This window comes from Manis javanica, chromosome 4 (genome assembly GCF_040802235.1).
Source record: "Manis javanica isolate MJ-LG chromosome 4, MJ_LKY, whole genome shotgun sequence".
NCBI lineage: Eukaryota > Metazoa > Chordata > Mammalia > Pholidota > Manidae > Manis > Manis javanica.
In genome coordinates this window covers 144271637-144290863 of record NC_133159.1, presented here as the reverse complement: position 1 = coordinate 144290863, position 19227 = coordinate 144271637, and the positions used below count along the sequence as shown (strand labels likewise).

General features: G+C 41.0%; 1 protein-coding gene across 13 annotated transcripts in view; it reads right to left on the bottom strand.

The window, feature by feature from the left end:
* The window catches only part of ACACA (acetyl-CoA carboxylase alpha), a 313862-nt gene that overhangs the window by 247526 nt on the left and 47109 nt on the right, over positions 1–19227 (bottom strand). Inside the window, exon 1 of one of the 13 annotated variants that reach the window (XM_073235279.1) lies at positions 7803–7960. The exons of 9 other annotated variants lie outside the window; for them this stretch is intronic. The gene's annotated coding sequence lies outside the window, so the exon portion shown is untranslated. Of the gene's footprint in view, positions 1–7797; positions 7961–19227 lie in introns of those variants that run through there. 3 more of the 13 variants (XM_073235280.1, XM_073235275.1, XM_073235277.1) reach the window with 3 other exon arrangements.

Below are 19227 nucleotides of genomic sequence, written 5' to 3'. Positions count from 1 at the left end.
TTATAAGATGGAAAAAATACTTATCTTCCATGCACTCTTCCTAGAAATGCCATTGAAAGATAATCTTCACAAAAATGAGGGAATAAACTAATAATAAGGAAAATGTGAGAAGTTAATTTCTCCACAACAGAACAGAAATAGAGAACCCCCAGGATGATGGGGAAGAGTAAGCCTTGGATGACAGTTACACATCAGATGCAGAGGCTAAACCATTTGGGTTGAGAGAGATTTTTAAATGAAAATTGAAAGAATAGCTGATCATTTCAATGATCTGAGAGATTTAGAAAACTGGTGAACAGTGAGGTTGACAAGTAGCAAGCACATAGAAAACTAAGCACAAAAAATTCAAGACCATTATTAGCTCCAAGGGAAGAGCTGGGCAGGAAAGAAATCATGGATATTGTTCAACTAAATTCTGTGTAGCATTTACACATTCATAGTTATGTAAAGACTGAATAGATATATCCAAAGTTACAACATAACTTGACTGGGGGGTTGTTTGGACAGGATGGGAAAGACAAGGTGAATATGAGGGTAAAGAGAGGAAAGAGAACCAAACCTTAATTTTCCACAGGACGACATCCATAGGTAATGCCTAGATGTAGGCAGACAAGTATATTATTTACAAATAAAAAGTCAAAATAACAAATAAGCTTGAATAAATGAAAGTGGGAAGGGCTAAAGACTGTTTAACAAGTTCGGGAACAATTTGACCTTAAACTATGTGTAAGGTTGAAGGCACTGGGGAGAGGGGTGAGCACGTAGGACACTGATGACGTGCCAAAGTCCCCGGCTGCTGCCCCCTTCCAACCCGAAAAATGTGCCTTAGGCTAGCTAATCCTCATGCCACTGTAAATCTAAGCTCTGCCTCCCCCTACCTTCTTTAAAAACTCGCTGTCTGCCCTGCTGAGTGTGACTTCCCCGGCCTGTGATAACCAGACGGGGGACTATCACCCTGGAATTGCGCTCAAATAAACTGCCTGGCCCTTTGTTGCCTCTCTTTGCCTGCTTATTTCGGCTAGAATTTATCTTACACTATGTACTTGTATAACTTTGATGGAAACAAAAACATAGAACGTTCATCCCATAATGTTAAGGGAAGAAAGCAGAAGTATAAAATATGCACACAATTTGTAAAAAAGTTGGCAGAGTGGGGAAAGAATATATGAGCATTTGTTTGAATATCAATAAAGTCTCTGGTGATATTAAGAAATGAATAACATAAAATTAATATATATCATAATTGTTATTAATAAATAATAAGAAATTAGTAGTATTGCTTGCCTCCAATAAGGGGAGTGGGTTGACTACAAGACAAAGGAGGGACAATGTCAAAGTATATGCTTTTGTACATTTAAAATTTTGAACTATGTGAATGTATTACTTAGATATTAGCAACTGAAGATTTTAAATAAGTTCAATAAATAGTTTTACCCAGTTAATTTCATGCCACTCTGATCTCTTATCTCATATCTGCCTGAGCATTTAAGTAGACAACTGGCATGTCATTCACTTAATTATTATTATGTGTTAGTGTGTAACTGACTCTGAGTTACCTCTTCAATGATGCTAGGAAAAGTTATAATCTCTTACAATTGCTTTAGATCTCCCACCCCCAATACCTCACAATGCTGTGTAAACACTAGGCCTTTTCAGGCTGAGTGTTTCATAGGAATTCAAATGAACATTTGAGTTATAAAAGAAGGAGATGTGTACCACCGTGTTTATTTCAGTTACTATTCCCTAGAAACACTTAAGAGTCCTCCAAGTAAAAAGCCATTTTGTGAATTCAAAAATCCCTGGGATTATGACTCAATTCATCTTCATAATCTTATGTTAAAGAACAGCATTCAGAAAACGCTGGAGTCATGACTCAGGTGTGTCAGCTACCTTCTGGAGAGTCTCAAGGATAAAAACAGTTTCTTACTTGCAGAAATATTACTTGATTATTTTGCCTTCTATGTCCTCTGGATGTGTTAAGGCATTATACTTCACATTACCTGGCAGAGATGTGGAGATGGAGAAATTAACAGATTAAAGTAGAAATTCCTAATTTGCCTGAAGTTCCAACATCTTACGTGGTTTCACAGAGAGTTTTAAGTTGAAAAAAATGAACTCTCAAAAGTTAGTTGCCCCATGATACACTGGATCAGATGATGAACTGCCTACAGCTGGAAGCTTTCAATAGGAGAATCATACTGAGTAGAAAACTGGACTAGAAAATTAATGTACTAAAGTACAGTCTAATACCAAAAATTCTATTAAGTTCTTGGATTTTATGAGACAGAATCAAAGGGAAATTAAACAGATTGCCTTGCCAGTGCCAGGAATACCACCAAATACCGAAGCACAAAACACAACCCAGTTATCTGTCCCCTTGGTGTTAACCTGATACTACTCCCATCAAATTTAAAAACTAATCAACCTCCTAACAACCCATTATTCCCCCCAACTTGGCATGTGTGTAAATATATACATATACATGTGTGCCAACTTAAATGACCAAGGACAGATTTGAAAGCTGTCTACAAAAACTAAGGTTAATTTTTAGGAACTTTACTACTGTGTGTATGCTCTATTTCCATCATAGGAGACAGCCAGATATTCATAAAGGAAACCTTATACTTCCTGAAAAAATTCTCTAAAACTGAGTCTCCTTTTCAAACTTAACTCTATGAATTCATTCAGAATTTTCCAACTTTGTGTTTTCATTTCAAAAATGAAAACCATTTTATCTAAGCTTATTCTGTCTAGAAAGACCACTTATAACTAGTACTACTATGCAATTTCAATTCCTGATGTCATGTGATGGTAAACATGACTATGGCTTCTTATCTAAAGGAGGATGAGTATGGCATGCTGAGGATGGAAGACGCCTAGGTACCAAATAACATCACTGGGAGGTGGAACCAACTGGGGCCACCAACCTTTGAGTAAGGCACTTAATAGCCCTCGTTGTTGAAGCCACTTTTCACTTACTTTCTTCAACATCCTGAGACTAGATGGCTTTATGGTAGCCTGAATAAATAACAAACTGGTAAGAGAACTATATCTTTAGAGCATACATAGTAAGACTGGCAGATTAAACTCATAAGAACACATGCCCTATCAACTAGCCTTACACAATTCTTGGTGTAAAGACAATGTCCTTATGACATTATCTGCTAGTTTCCTATCTATTTAATATTACCTTCACATAGTCCACTCACTAAACTGTAAAAATAATGAAACAGACAAAAAACTAGTGAGACCAGCTTGGGGATTCGAAAGAGGCGTGAAGCCAGCCTGGGACCTCCACACTGGGTGCCTTGGGCTGAGAGTCTGCCAGCCCCACACCCAGTGGTTCACCGCCCACTCTCTGCAGGTTCCTGGCCGCTTCAGCCTGGGGCTCTCCTGCGGCGCTCCCACCTCCTCCAGGGGCCTCTTCGGGCCGTCTTTGGAACTGGACTGGGCACCTGGTGCGCAAGATCCAGAGGTGCTGGAGCCTAGTGGACTTGAGGCTGTTCTCTGGGGAGAAACTGAAAAGCTTCCGGGAAAGGCCACATGTTTGGGCAGCAAGATCAGCCGCAGGTCTTGGGAGCTGCCATGGGGCATGTACTGATGTAGAAGGTCTAGAAACGGGACAGTGTTCATTTTCTGGGCCTGGCACCAAACCCGAACTGTCAATTCTAAAACTTCATCTTACAATCCAGCTGCTATCTCCATTGCTTTATCAGCACTATTATTTTCTAGCCCTCCATGTTGCAAAAAGAATTTGAGGGGCTTATAAAAACAAATGCAATATTGTATGATCAGGATGAGTAATTCTCGACTTTGACTGTTAAGCACTGCTCTTTTTCACAAAGAAGTAACAGTCTCATTCCTATCATACCCATAATGGCCACTATTTTGGGGGCTTTTAACTACTTGCCAGGCCATCTAGGTCATTGTTGTCCATTAGAAATAAAATGCAAGGCACATAGCTAATTTTAAATTTTATTGTAGCCACTGAAGGTAAATTCTGGCACGCTAAGATCCCCACCCCTTAAGATCCAATCGCCAATGACCAGATGGTCGCCCACCCCTTAAGATCCAATCACCAACGCAGAACACACTCTACCCCTACTCCTTAAAAACGCGCTTCCTCACCCATGAGCTGCTGCTCCCTCTCCCTGGGGGCAGCCATTTTCTCTTTCAGATAATAAAATCTCTTGACGTGGGGAAAAAAAAAAAACTAGTTAAGCAATAATTGTTAAAATGGAATATCAACAAAGACTTCCTTTAAAAATGTTAGTCACCTCAACAGTTATGGAAGCATTTTCAGCCACTCAGTCTTTAGTGATCATTCACCTCTTCATAATCTTACTAAGGGTTTGGAAAGAAGCTTGATGCATAGGGCTTATCATTCATTTTCAAAACATGTTAGACAATGATATAACAACCTTTTCTCCTAAATGATAAAGACTCCTCCAATTAAAATTACTACATTCCAATGTATCGTTTCAACAATTTTTATTTTCATTTACTTCCTTCTTCAACCAAAATTATTAGGATTTAATAGTTACCTAAAAAAATTTTTGTAAAGAAAACACTAGCCCCAGGCCTGTTAAACCAGTCTGTGTGATAGTTTTTAAAAAATATTCCTTCATTGATTGAAAAGGAAATAGAACGTGGCACAAGAACAGACCTATAGACCAGTGGAACAGAGTAGAGATTCCAGATATTAAACCAAACATATATGGTCAATTAATATACAAAAAAAGAGCCATGGATATACAATGGGGAAATGACAGCCTCTTCAACAGCTGGTGTTGGCAAAACTGGACAGCTACATGTAAGAGAATGAAATTGGATCATTGTCTAACCCCATAAACAAAAGTAAATTCGAAATGGATCAAAGACCTGAATGTAAGTCATGAAAACATAAAACTCTTAGAAAAAAACATAGGCAAAAATCTCTTGGACATAAACATGAGCAACTTCTTCATGAACATATCTCCCTGGGCAAGGGAAACAAAAGCAAAAATGAACAAGTGGGACTACTATCAAGCTGAAAAGCTTCCGTACAGCAAAGGACACCACCAATAGAACAAAAAGACATCCTACAGTATGAGAGAATATATTCATAAATGACATATCCGATAAAGGGTTGACATCCACAATATATAAAGAGCTCACACACCTCAACAAATAAAAAGCAAATACTCCAACCAAAAAATGGGCAGAGGATCTGAACAGACACTTCTCCAGAGAAGAAATTCAGATGGCCAACAGGCACATGAAAAGATGCTCTACATCACTAATCATCAGAGAATGTAAATTAAAACCACAATGAGATATCACCTTACACCAGTTAGGATGGCCAACATCCAAAAGACAAATAACAACAAATGTTGGCAAGGATGTGGAGAAAGTGGAACCCTCCTACACTGCTGGTGGGAATGTAAATTAGTTCAACCATTGTGGAGAGCAGTATGGAGATTCCTCAAAAAACTCAAAATAGAAATACCATTTGACCCAGGAATTCCACTCCTAGGAATTTACCCTAAGAATGCAGCACTCCAGTTTGAAAAAGACAGATGCACCCTTATGTTTATCGCAGCACTGTTTACAATAGCCAAGAAATGGAAGCAACCTAAGTGTCCACCAGTAGATGAATGGATAAAGAAGATGTGGTACATATACACAATGGAATATTATTCAGCCATAAGAAGAAAACAAATCCTACCATTTGCAACAACATGAATGGAGCTATAAGCCAGTCAGAGAAAGACAAGTATCAAAAGATTTCACTGATCTGTGGAGTATAAGAACAAAGAAAAAACTGAAGGAACAAAACAGCAGCGGACTCACAGAACCCAAGAATGGACTAACAGTTACCAAAGGGAAAGGGACTGGGGAGGGTGGGTGGGAAGGGAGGGATAAGGGGAAAAAGGGGCATCATGATTAGCAGACATAATGTAGACAGGGGCACGGGGAGGGCTGTACAACACAGAGAAGACAAGTAGTGATTCTGTATCATCTTACTATGCTGATGGACAGTGACTGTGATAGAGTATGTGGTGGAGACGTGATGGGGGAAGTCTATTAACCATAATGTTGTTCATGTAATTGTCAATTAATGATATCAAAAAAAAGGAAATAGAATGTTACATAGCGATCTACCCATCATTTTAGAGAGGTCAGTCAAAACCGCATGAGTGGGTTCTGAGGCTGGCTTTCACAATGTCACTTCTTTGATATAACTTAGTCTGAATGTAAGTTCATTAAGACAAATGTTACCATTTCTCCACCCTCTCTCCCATTTTAAAAACAAACCTTATGCTTGATGCATTTCTATTCTGTGTAAGTGAAACAAAACTTTTGCAACACTAGCAAACACAGGTAGCTTCATACTTTGCCTTTGACATTTTTCACATGCCCACTTTGAGATGTTAGTTAATTATTCTTAGATACACAACAGTCCTCCTATAATTAGAAATGAGGAATCTGAGGCAAGATAGGTGGGAAGAAACTGGCTACTTTGTAGCAAGCAGGTATCTACCTGGACACTGCAGCTGCTGTCCAATTACATTAGACCTTAAAAGTGCCAATCAAATCGACAGCATAGAAATCCTTCCCGCCACAGATATCCAAGGCATCCCCACGAAGAAGCAAGAGACAAAATCAGACTATTCCTACACCCCACGTAAGAAGGAACCAGGTAACTAAAGCAAGCATGCTCCTTAATGGGCACTATGGGGTTGGGCGGAAAAATGAATTAAAAAAGAGATTCACGAGGAACCAAGTTCTGAGACTGAGGGCCAAGATGTTAGCTTTATTCCACACATTGGTAAATTACCTAAACACTGCTTAAGTAGAAAAGGAATCAGGAAGTCCTGGCATCTTTTGGTTTCAGTCTTCAATTTAAATCTAAAGCAAAATGATCTGAAATTAAACTATTTCCCTACCTGAGCAGTTATAGTCTTATATGCTTCTATAAAACCCACGAGGCCTAAATGGAGTCCCTGATATTTACAGCTTATTTCAAGTGTTCACTAGTGTCCACTTTCCAGTCCCCAAATCCAAAAATAATGTTGGCGCTGACTGGGGCAGGACTTCACACATATTTTCCTCTGAAATCATTGGCTTCACATCACCTTCCGACGTCCCATCTCCTAGCTTCCCTTGATCAGCATGGCAAACGGAAAGCAGAGTAACAACAGACACATACATTTACTACGTCCCTCACAAAACATAAACTCCAAGGGAGCAGGAACTGGCAAAGTGACAACTCGCCTGGCCTGGCTCCCACCACGATACAAAGATACAGCAAGAGCAACAGAAGCCAGGGGCTCCGCACCCCACACCTCACTCCACAGGACAGGAAGACTTCCAGCGCCAACTAGACCAAACCCTCAACATCCCCCTCCCACGTGGGTCTACTGCCTCACCCAGCGCGGGGTCGGACTGGAGCGAGCGAGAGGTCTGTAAGCAATCAGACCACAGCGGGCTGGGGCGGAGAGAGGGGAGGGCGTGAGTGAGTTCCAGGCAGACACCCCAGCCCCTTCCTAGAGGCCCCGGGCTGTAAGCCTCCCAGTTCCGGGGTCTGAGCTACGCCCACCCGCCCCGAGAAACCAGGCTCCTCCATGTCTCTCCAGAGGGGAACTGCAGGACCAGAGCTGAGGAGAGGTCTAGGCTGCCTGGCACTCGGTACGGACAGGATGGAGCCCGGGCCGCGTGCGGGCGGAAGATGGGAGGCGGCCCCTACTGCCACCTCCCCTCCTCGGGCCCCAGCCTCTCCAAGTCCCGGATCACAGGCTCTGCAGCGGCCCTCACCTCACCTCAGAGCCGAGGCGTCCACGGTCAGGCGGTCTCGGAGACCCTGCGGGGAGACCGTGCTGTGCCGGAGGAGAGGCCGGCAGCTCCGGCGATGGCTGACAGGCGCGCAACACCAGGCCCGCCCCGCACACGGGGGAGGGGCGGGGCCTCGAGGGTCCGGCCCCGCCCCGCCCCGCCCCCACCTCCCACCTCGGCGGCTGAACCCTAATAGGTGACTACGTCCGGGGTTACTCGAGGCTGTTCACCTCCGACCCCAATCCCGGCTGCGGCGCGATCTGGCTGGCAGCGAGGCGAGGCGTGGGCCCAGAGGGCCAGGCCGCAGCCAATGGGAGGGCGGCGCGGGGCGGGGCGACGTGAGGCGATGCTGATGGTCCGAGCGCCGCTCTGCCATTCGGGGCTGAGCGGAGAGACAGGCGGAGGGAGGGAAGGAGAGAGAGAGGGAGAGAGGGAGAGGGAGAAAGGGAGAGGGAGGGAGGAAGGGTCGCGACGTCCCTTCTGCTCCGGACGGGTTCAGGGCCGGCCGGCCAGCTCCCCCTCCCGGCGAGAGGGGAGTGGGAGAAATGGCCCCACGTGCACCACCCAAGGGGGAGAGGCGCTCGACCGCACCAGCTAAAGGGGACAGGCACTCAGCCGCAGAAAGAGACGGGCCAGCCGGATTGTAAACCAGGGAAGGGAGCTCAGAATCGAGGCCTGAGTAGGGGGCAGTGTTCAGGCCAGTATGGGCCTTCTCGTGTTCAATGCTGAAGAGGTGGTTATTGCATCCGTGAATTTCCCAGGATCACACAGGCTGGTTTCCAAGTTAATAAACGGTAGCTAACCCCTATTCTAGAACAATATAATACACCTGGCTTGCTCCTCAGCCCCAAAACAACCCATCCCCAAGTTGCTAGCTGCTGGAGCCCTCAAGGAAAGCCTCAGTAAAGGAAGCTCTGGCGGTGTTCTGAAGGACAATGGTCTTATCTGACTGCCCTGAGGAGGGAAAGCAGATGGCAGTAAATTCCGACTTCCGGGATTGGAGCATGCCTCCCAACCTCCACTGTGGTTACAGTAAGTCTTTGAGAAGCCAACCAACTTCTCTTGTTTTGCCAGTTATTTCATAGCAAGAATTTCATGGTGGTGGTTTGTTGGAAATTAACAGTAACTGGAAAGAGTCCCAGTATATAATACTGAGCAGAAAAGTAAATAATATCAGGTGGAAAGGAAAAGAAAATTACACTTCAGGAGAACAGGATGAGTTTAACCCCTTCCAAGAATTTAATGGAGCACCCAGAGTACTTTCCTGATCCTTACACAAGCTTGCGCTAAAGGCCAAGAGAGATACATAGTATGATGATTTGCTGGGAAGAAGTTCTGTGCCAGAGGGCAAAAAATGAATAGGATAGAAATACACCCATGAGGGCAGAAGTCCTTGGGCATAAACAGAGGAAGTTGGTCAACAAGGAACAATATTCATGTAGGAACCCTCATAATAACACTAGATGGTAACTCCTCCAAGAATTTACCACCGTACTTAAACAGGGACTAGAAATAGAAATTTGGAAATAAGATATGGACCTTACTGAGCAGTGAGCCGTATTTCACAATAATTGAGTCTGTCATTGGATGCATCTGTCAGTTGAACAAAGATTGGAAAATCAGAATGTAAAGATAATTAAATACAACTTCCTGGTTTAACAAGATATTTCACTTCACTGGCTGGGAAAAAAAAAGGCCTGGGAAGAAAAAAGCTTTGCTTCTCTCTAATAGTGATCTCTGAAGCCGGCATGAAGAAATGACTTTGCAAAGAACCAAAGTCTTGAGGCTGCCTCTTCTATTTTTCAACTACCTTTCCTATTTAAGTAATAGGAACAACAGCCCCAAGGTTCTTTCTTAGTGGTGCTGCTGTTTATCAGCTTTAGGAGCACTGCAAAACCAGAGGTTATTCTCAAAAACTACACTGATACGAAACTTTAGCGAGCCCTCACATAACCTGAGGTCAAAACCTCACTGAATATTTGAAGTAATTGACCTCTTTAAAGAACTAGCCAAGGAAAGGACTAATGAAAGAGCTAGAGTGAAAAAAAATGAAGGATGAATTAGGATACATGAAGACCACTTACATAGGATCTAATAATCTAATATCATCAAATGTTAAGGGAACTGGGCAGAGAGTAGGCAGAGAGCTGCGTCTTTAAGAGAATACACCTAGAACTTCAACTCCTCTAAGTATTGTGCTATTTGGTGCATGCCACAACCTGCCCGTTTCTACTGTATGCTCTTCAGAGCTGTTCCATTAATTCCTGCCACACAAGCCATTAAGTCTGTAAGAAGCAGAGGAGGAGCCAAAGAGTGGAGAGAACTTACCATACAAGACTAACAGGTGGAAGAGAAAGGAGTGAATGGTACATTTCTAGAAGCTGAAATTAGATGCCCATAAAGGACTCAATTGTGTCCCAAAATTCATATGTGGAAGTCCTCACCCCCGGTCCCTTAAAATGTCAGTATATTTGGAGATAGGATCTTTAAAGAGGAAATTAAATTAAAATGAGGTCATTAGGGTAGGCCCTAATTCCAAATGACTGGTGTCCTTCTAAGAGAAAATTAGGACACAGATACACACAGAGGGAAGACATCTGTAAATCACAGCCACTGAGGCACTTGCCAGAATTGCAGCTCCTAAACTGCAGAGGATGGCCATCTATAAGCCAAAGAAAGAAGCCTCAGAAGAAAGCAACCCTGCAGACACCTTGATCTTGGACTCAGAGTCTGCAGAACTGTGAAAAAATAAATTATTGTTGTTTAAGCCACCTGGTCTGTGGTCTGTGGTACTTTATTATGGAAGGCCTAGAAACCTAACACAAGGTTTCAAATATCAAATGGCCCAAGTTTTTCATGAAAGTTGTATAAAATTATCAGAGAGTTGGCAGTTTATTGTCAATTCTACTCTAGGGCAGTGTTTCTCAAAGTATGTTCCACCAGCCACCTGAAATTACTAGGGCTTATTAAAAATGCAGATTCCCAGTCCCACTGCAGTTGAATCGATCACCCTGAAGTTTGATAGTTTAATAATTATCATTATTGCTCCCCTCTTGGCTGCAAGTGTCTCTGTTAAACAGCAATGCCTCCTACACCTGCATTGCCAAGATAGGCAAGTCTATAAAGTCAGGCCAGAATTGAACCAAGGGAAGAAAGAAAGTGCCTTAACAGAAAATGGAACCATGAAGAGCCCCCTGTTCTTTGGTGACTGTCTAGCCATGGTTCCAAATTCCTTAAGTAGCTAGGTCAGTGATCAACCTTTAGAAGAGAGAATAGAGGAAATACTGGGATGTTATTTCCAAAATATAATGTACCCTAATTTGGTTTTTAACTCTTGCCATGCTATTCTTACTTTTACTTATTCTGGCAAACTCATCCCTCCTCCCTCCTAATTTTCTGAGTCTTTATAGTCTTTGGAAGTCCCGTTTTTCCCTAAGAAGCTTTTACTTCTCCAGCTTTTACTAATCTATCTCTTCTTTGAATTCTTGTAGCAAATATGGTCACCACCACACAGTTTGACATTTATTAGGCTATAATTGTTGTGCATATGTGGGTCTTAACTCTCCAGCTACATTTTAATAATCTTAAAAGTAGAGAGCATTTCTAAGAATTTGGTGCAGCCCTCTATAGTTCTTAGAGTAGGGCTAGATATAGAAATCAGTTAGTGCTTCACTGACTGAAATAAAGATTAGCTCTGTACCTGAGAAGCCCTGTCTGCTTATCTGTCTTTACGTTGCCTCTGAGAGGCAAAGACTCCAGTAGGATACTTGGCTGCTTTACAGATGGACAGATTTCATGCTTTAACTAGAACTGTGCCTCCAGTTGTGAGATAAGAGAAAAGACTACACAGAGGCCCTATCTGAATACTATGTTTCTTTGCTCTGGAGGGAACTTAACACCATAAGGTCAGAAAATGTCCTCAGGGAGGCCACTGTGTAAGTCTAGCCCTGATGATGAAAGGTAGGGTTGCACAATAAAGGACATAGTTAATAGTGGAAGTCACCATGATGTTTTCACATGGACACTTGGGTTGTCACATGGGTACTCAGGTTTTCACATGGCATTTCAGCTCTCCCTCCCTCCTTATCCAATCCTGAGCCCTTCCAGTCCCTTTCTATATACTACCTACATTTGGCAGGCACCTAGTCTTCACTGCTTCTTCCACAACACCTCCAATATCTTTTTAAAAAAAATCTCTCTCTGTACCACACTCACAACTCAATACCTAGAGACCATTTAAAGGACCCTTTCATCTAAAGGAAGGAATATATGGACAAGATAGTGCATTTAGATCTTTTCCAATCCTGGGATTCTGACATTTTATATTGATCAGCTTTACAACCTTCTCATGCTCTGACCTCACTCCCCCACAAACCCACAAAAGTTCTCCTGGTTAGTGTCCTTCCTACTCCTGTCCCAATTCTCTCTTCAAACTTCTCCAGTATCTCCATTACTCTGATATCAGACTCAGCTTCTTCTTGCTACATATTTAGGCCTCTGCCTCTCTACCCCAAACGAATATCCTCACTCTCCATCGTTCTTATTATATATGAAACAAACAAATAATAAAATATAACATTAATACTTTTTATAAAGTCTTTATTCAGGAAAACTCAACTTCTTTTTATCCTTTTCATTCCTTCAGTCTTCAAGTTTTCCTATATCATAACTTGGACCAGAAGATTTCACTATGTCCATTTTCTTCAATGTCACCTCTTATTAACATACTAAGCAAGCAGGAAGAAAGCAATCTCCCCAACACAAGTCTTGTTTAACAGTGGGCCTACTGTGCTAATGTGCCCAATTTTCTTAATGAAAACAAAAAGGAAGAAAGAAAGGGGAAACAAAAAAATGAATGAAAAAAAATGTAGTTTAAGTCAATGAATGAGATGGCCATCCTCAATTGAACAGCATAGTTTTGGGGGTGAATACACACAAACAAAACTGAGAAAAATGGATTCTTGGTATTTTGCAACCTGAGCCAGATACCTCAAGAGAAGCAGGGACTCTGCCTTCTCTGTATTCTCTGTAAAAAGCTGGAGCTCTTTAATCAGTTAGACTAGGCTTTACATCTTGGTTCTTCCACTGATTAGCTCTATGACCTTGAGCAAATGATGCCATTTTGGAGCCTCAGTTTCCTTGTCTATAAAACTGAGGTATAATACCTATCTTGCAAGGTTGTGTTTTTGATTCAATGTTATACCCAAACTGTAAAGTTTGTAACACAGAGCTTAGAACACAATGGCATGCTGAAAATATTACTTCCCCTTTTTTCTCAGTGGCCCCTTCATTTCCTATATGTGCTCAGTACAAGAGCAAAACATCCTATGGATGTTCACTTGATTCAGGAATGATTATGTTATTAAATTCATCACCCCACCCTACCCTGGGCCAACATTCCCAGAGTTAAAAACATGTGATCAGGGACCTAGGGACAATATGAACCTTTTACCCTTATTTCAAGTAAACAGGAGCCTCTAAAAACCATCCAAAAGCTCAGCACTCTGAGCCCTGCTTGGTTCCATTGTTATGCCACTCTAACACTCTTCAGCTCCTTAGGCAAGGATATGGGACAAGAGGAACTTTCACATGCTACAGATGGGAGTGTAAATGTAGACAGTATCTTAGAAAACAGTTTGGCACTAATTAGTAAAGCTGACCATACCCTGCACACTCAATAACCCAGCCTCCATTTCTGGATTTATACTCTTGAGAAAGTTTCAAATGTGCTCTAAGAACATTGTTCATTATGGCCCAAAGTGAAAAAAAAAACCAATGTCTCTCAGCAGTAGAATGGATAAGTAAACTGTGGTACATTCATACAATGGAATATTATAAAACAATGAGAATGAACAAACTAACCCTACATGAAACAATATGGAAAAATTTTACAAAATAATGTTTAGCAAAAAAAGCCAGACACAAAAGAGCATGTTCCTGTTCTGTAAAGTACGAAAATAGGGAAAACTCTTTTGCAGTGGTAAAAATCTGGATAATGGTTACTCCTGGGGAGTGTCTGTGGAGAGGACATAAAGAGAGGTGTATCCACTTTGTGTTATACATAATGAAAAGTTTACTTAAAATACATCGAGTACAGGAAAAGCTAACCAAGGAGGTAAAAAACCTGTACTCTGAAAAATGTAAGACACTGAGGAGAGAAATTAAAGAAGACACAAATAAATGGAAATCTATCCCATGCTATTGGGCAGGAAGAATTAATATTGTCAAAATGGTCACCCTGTCCAAAGCAATTTAGAGATTTAATGGAATCCCTACCAAAATACCAACAGCATTTTTCAATGAACTAGAAACAAATAATCCTAAAATTCATATGGAACCACAAAAGACCCCAAATAGCCAAAGCAATCTTGAGAAAGGAGAACAAAGCTGGGGATCTTACATTCCCTGACTTCAAGCTATACCACAAAGCTACAGTAATTAAAACAGTATGGTAACCCAGTCCTATTTGAAGAAGAAAGAACAATCCCAAATGAATAGTCTAAAGTCACAATTATTGAAACTGTAAAAAGAAGAATAAATGAGGCCCAAAGTCAGCAGAAGGAGGGACATAATAAAGATCAGAGAAGGAATAAATAAAATTGAGAAGAATAAAATAAGAAAAAAAATCAATGAAACCAAGACTGGTTCTTTGAGAAAATAAACAAAATAGATAAGCCTCTAGCCAGACTTATTAAGAGAAAAAGAGAATCAACACACATCAACAGAATCAGAAACAAGAAAGGAAAAATCATGATGGACCCAACAGAAATACAAAGAATTATTAGAGAATACTATGAAAACCTATATGCTAACAAGCTGGAAAACCTAGCAGAAATGGACAACTTCCTAGAAAAATACAACCTTCCAAGAGTGATCAAGGAAGAAACAGAAAATCTAAACAGACCAATTACCAGCAACGAAATTGAAATGGTAATCTAAAAACTACCCAAGAAAAAAACCCTTGGGCCAGATGGATTCACTGCTGAATTGTATCAGACATATAGAGAAGACAAAACACCCATTCTCCTTAAAGTTTTCCTAAAAATAGAAGAGGAGGGAATACTTCCAAACTGATTCTATGAAGCCAGCATCACTCTAATACCAAAACCAGGCAAAGACCCCACCAAAAAAGAAAATCACAGAACAATATCCCTGATGAACATAGATGCAAAAATACTCAACAAAATATTAGCAAACCAAATTCAAAAATACATCAAGAGGATCATACACCATGATCAAGTGGGATTCATCTCAGGGATGCAAGGATGGTACATTAAAAATCCATCAACATCATCCACCACATCAACAAAAAGAAGGACAAAAACCACATGATCATCTCCATAGATGCCAAAAAAGCATTCAACAAAATTCAACATCAATTCATAATAAAAACTCTCAACAAAATGGGTATAGAGGGCAAGTACCTCAACATAATAAAGCCCATATATGACAAACCCACAGCCAACATCATACCTAACAGTGAGAAGCTGAAAGCTTTTCCTCTAAGATCAGGAACAAGACAGGGATTCCCACTCTCCCCACTGTTATTCAACATAGTACTGGAGGTCCTAACCACGGCAATCAGACAAAACAAAGAAATACAAGACATCCAGATTGGTAAAGAAGTCAAACTGTCACTATTTGCAGATGACATGATGTTGTATATAAAAAACCCTAAAGACTCCACTCTAAACCTACTAGAACTAATATTCAGCAAAGTTGCAGGATATAAAAGTAATACACAGAAATCTATTGTTTTCCTATACACTAATGATGAACTAGCAAAAAAGAGAAATCAGGAAAACAATTACATTCACCACTGCATCAAAAGAATAAAATACCTAGGAATAAACCTAACCAAGGAAGTGAAAGACCTATACCCTGAAAACTACAAGACACTCTTAAGAGAAATTAAAGAGATTACTAACAAATGGAAACTCATTCCATGCTCTTGGCTAGGAAGAATTAATATTGTCAAAATGGCCATCCTGCCTAAAGCAATTTACAGATTCAATGCAATCCCTATCAAAATACCTGCACTATTCTTCAATGAACTAGAGCAAATAGTTCTAAAATTCATATGGAACCACAAAAGACCCCGAATAGCCAAAGCAATCCTGAGAAGGAAGAATACAGCAGGGGGGATCTTGCTTCCCAACTTTAAGCTCTACTACAAAGCCACAGTAATCAAGACAATTTGGTATTAGCACAAGAACAGACCCACGGACCAGTGGAACAGAACAGAGAATCCAAATATTAACCCAAACATATATGGTCAATTAATATATGATAAAGGAGCCATGGACATACAATGGGGAAATGACAGCCTCTTAAATAGCTGGTGTTGGCAAAACTGGATAGCTACATGTAAGAGAATGAAACTGGATCATTGTCTAACCCCATACACAAAAGTAAATTTGAAATGGATCAAAGACCGGAATGTAAGTCATGAAACCATAAAACCCTTAGAAAAAAACATAGGTAAAAATCTCTTGGACATAAACATGAGTGACTTTTTCATGAACATATCTCCCCGGGCAAAGGAAACAAAAGCAAAAATGAACAAGTGGGACTATATCAAGCTGAAAAGCTTCCGTACAGCAAAGGACACCACCAATAGAACAAAAAAAGACATCCTACAGTATGGGAGAATATATTCATAAATGACAGATCCAATAAAGGGTTGACATCCAAAATATATAAAGAGCTCACACACCTCAACAAACAAAAAGCAAATAAACCAATTAAAAAATGGGCAGAGGATCTGAACAGACACTTCTTGAAAGAAGAAATTTAGATGGCCAACAGGCACATGAAAAGATGCGCCACATTGCTAATCAGAGAAATGCAAATTAAAACCACAGTGAGATATCACCTCACAACAGTAAGGATTGCCACCATCCAAAAGACAAACAACAACAAATGTTGGCGAGGTTGTGGAGAAAGGGGAACCTTCCTACACTGCTGGTGGGAATGTAAATTAGTTCAACCATTGTGGAAAGCAGTATGGAGGTTCCTCAAAAAACTCAAAATAGAAATACCATTTGACCCAGGAATTCCACTCCTGGGAATTTACCCTAAGAATGCAGGAGCCCAGTTTGAAAAAGACATATGCACCCCTATGTTTATCACAGCACTGTTTACAACAGCCAAGAAATGGAAGCAACCTAAGTGTCCATCAGTAGATAAATGGATAAAGAAGGTGTGGTACATATACACAATGGAATATTATTCAGCCATAAGAAGAAAACAAGTCCTATCATTTGCAACAACATGAATGGAGCTAGAGGGTATTTTGCTCAGTGAAATAAGCCAGGTGGAGAAAGACAAGTATCAAATGATTTCACTCATCTGTTCGAGTATAAGAACAAAGAAAAAAACTGAAGGAACAAAATGGCAGCAGACTCACAGAACCCAAGAATGGACTTACAGTTACCAAAGGAAAAGGGACTGGGGAGGATGGGTGGGAAGGGAAGGATAAGTAGGAAAAAGGAACATTACGATTAGCACACATAATGTAGGTGGGGGTCATGGGGAAGGCAGTACAACACAGAGAAGACAAGTAATGATTCTACAGCTGATGGACAGTGACTGTAATGGGTTATGTGGTGGGAACATGATGATGGGGGGAGTCTAGTAAATATAATGTTGCTCAAGTAATTGTACATTAATGATATGAAAATAAAAAATAAAATATGTATGTTCTATATACTCTTCTTATGTATGATATAGTCCACAATAAAGTAATTTAAATTAAGTCAGAACAAACAAAAAGCACACCCTTAAAGAAAGAGTAGCAGAATGTGGGATTAAGATAATAATTTTAGAGCTAGAAGAGGCCTTCAAAACCATTTTAACCATCTCATTAAAGACACCAAAACAGGCCAGAGAACGTGATTTGCTCAGAGATTCAGTTACAGAGCCTAATCCAGAACCTAGGTAAACCTCCTGGTTTCCTGCCACGTGCTCCTCCCATAGCCTCACCCTGGTTAATCTATTCAGTTCTACTTCCCTACTATCTTCAAGAGTCACATCTCTCATCTGCACGTCATAAACTCACCTATGTTATAGCCTTTTTCCCTTCTAAATAACAAGTTTTTGCTTTGAGAAAAGGAGATCAGGAGAGACAGACTCTCCTCCACAAATATTTCAAACCCTCCTAAAACCAGTCAAAATATCTGGTAGTAGAGAAATAGTTCTGGGTCTATCTTTCTACTGCTAGGTATTTTGGCTCATAAATGCAGCTCTCCCGCTTCTCTCTACCCTTCCGCATGGCTTCTCGAGCATGCAGGCTTTCTTTTGGGGCCTCTGAGACGCACACAAGAAGGGAATGGTCTGAGAAATGATCAATGAAAACTCCCATTTTACCTTTTTCCAAGCACAAGGTCTCTCTTGGGAAGAGTGAGCTCTTCTGCCACCTTGTGGCATAGAATGAGAATAGCGAGCCCTCAAACCGTTTCCAAGCCCTGCTCCAAGGTGGCACAATAACGCGGCACAATGACGTGGCATCCAGGAACTAATCTACAGAGTATTTCAAATAGAGTGACAGGGAGGAAGTGTCTGATACCATTAGGGGGCAGAGAATCATGCTAAGGAAATACTAAGCAAAAACCCTGAGACCCAGGGAAGGTAACCGAGCCCCTTCATGCTGCCCTACCTTGCCTGCTAGAGCTATCGGGCAACTGCAACAGGGAAACGGAACAAGACAGTGCTGCCAACAAAATTTGAGGCCCTTGTGTTCCCTCTACTCGGTGGTCTCATGTCTCTGCTCCCTCCCATAGCAAAACGTCTTGAAAAAGTTATCTACACTTTTTCACCTCCAGTTCCCTCTCAGCCCTCTCCTACTTCACCACTCTGCTTTAACTGCTCTTACAAAACTGTCAAATCCAATGAGTAGTCTGTCTTTATTATATGCAACCTCTCAGCATTTGGCTAACCTATTCTTTCCTTGAAATACTTTCCTTTATTGGCTTCTATGCCATCCTCTCTCCTAGTTTTCTTAACTCGGATATGAGCTCCTTAGAGAAGTTTTCCCTGAGTACCTTAAGTGGCCTCTGCCAGTAAATCCTTCACTTCATCACCCTTTTGTTGATTTACAACTATCATTATCTATAATTACCTTATATATGCATTTGTATATGTTTATTATTAGCTCTCTGCACCAGTTTATTTTTTAACCATGTTTGTTTTCTGCTTCCCATCATTTCATGCAAACACACACTTGGTCTTGCTCACTGCTAGAACAGTGTCTGGCAGAGTAAGCCCACAATGAATACTTCTGGAATGAAAGAGAGAAAGGCACTGTGGCTGAACATTAAGCACTTCCTCTCCTCCTTCCACATTTCAGGCAGCATGTTGCCTTTCAGTGATGTCTCTTTCCTTTCTGTTTCCCCACAAGATTTCCCTTGATGC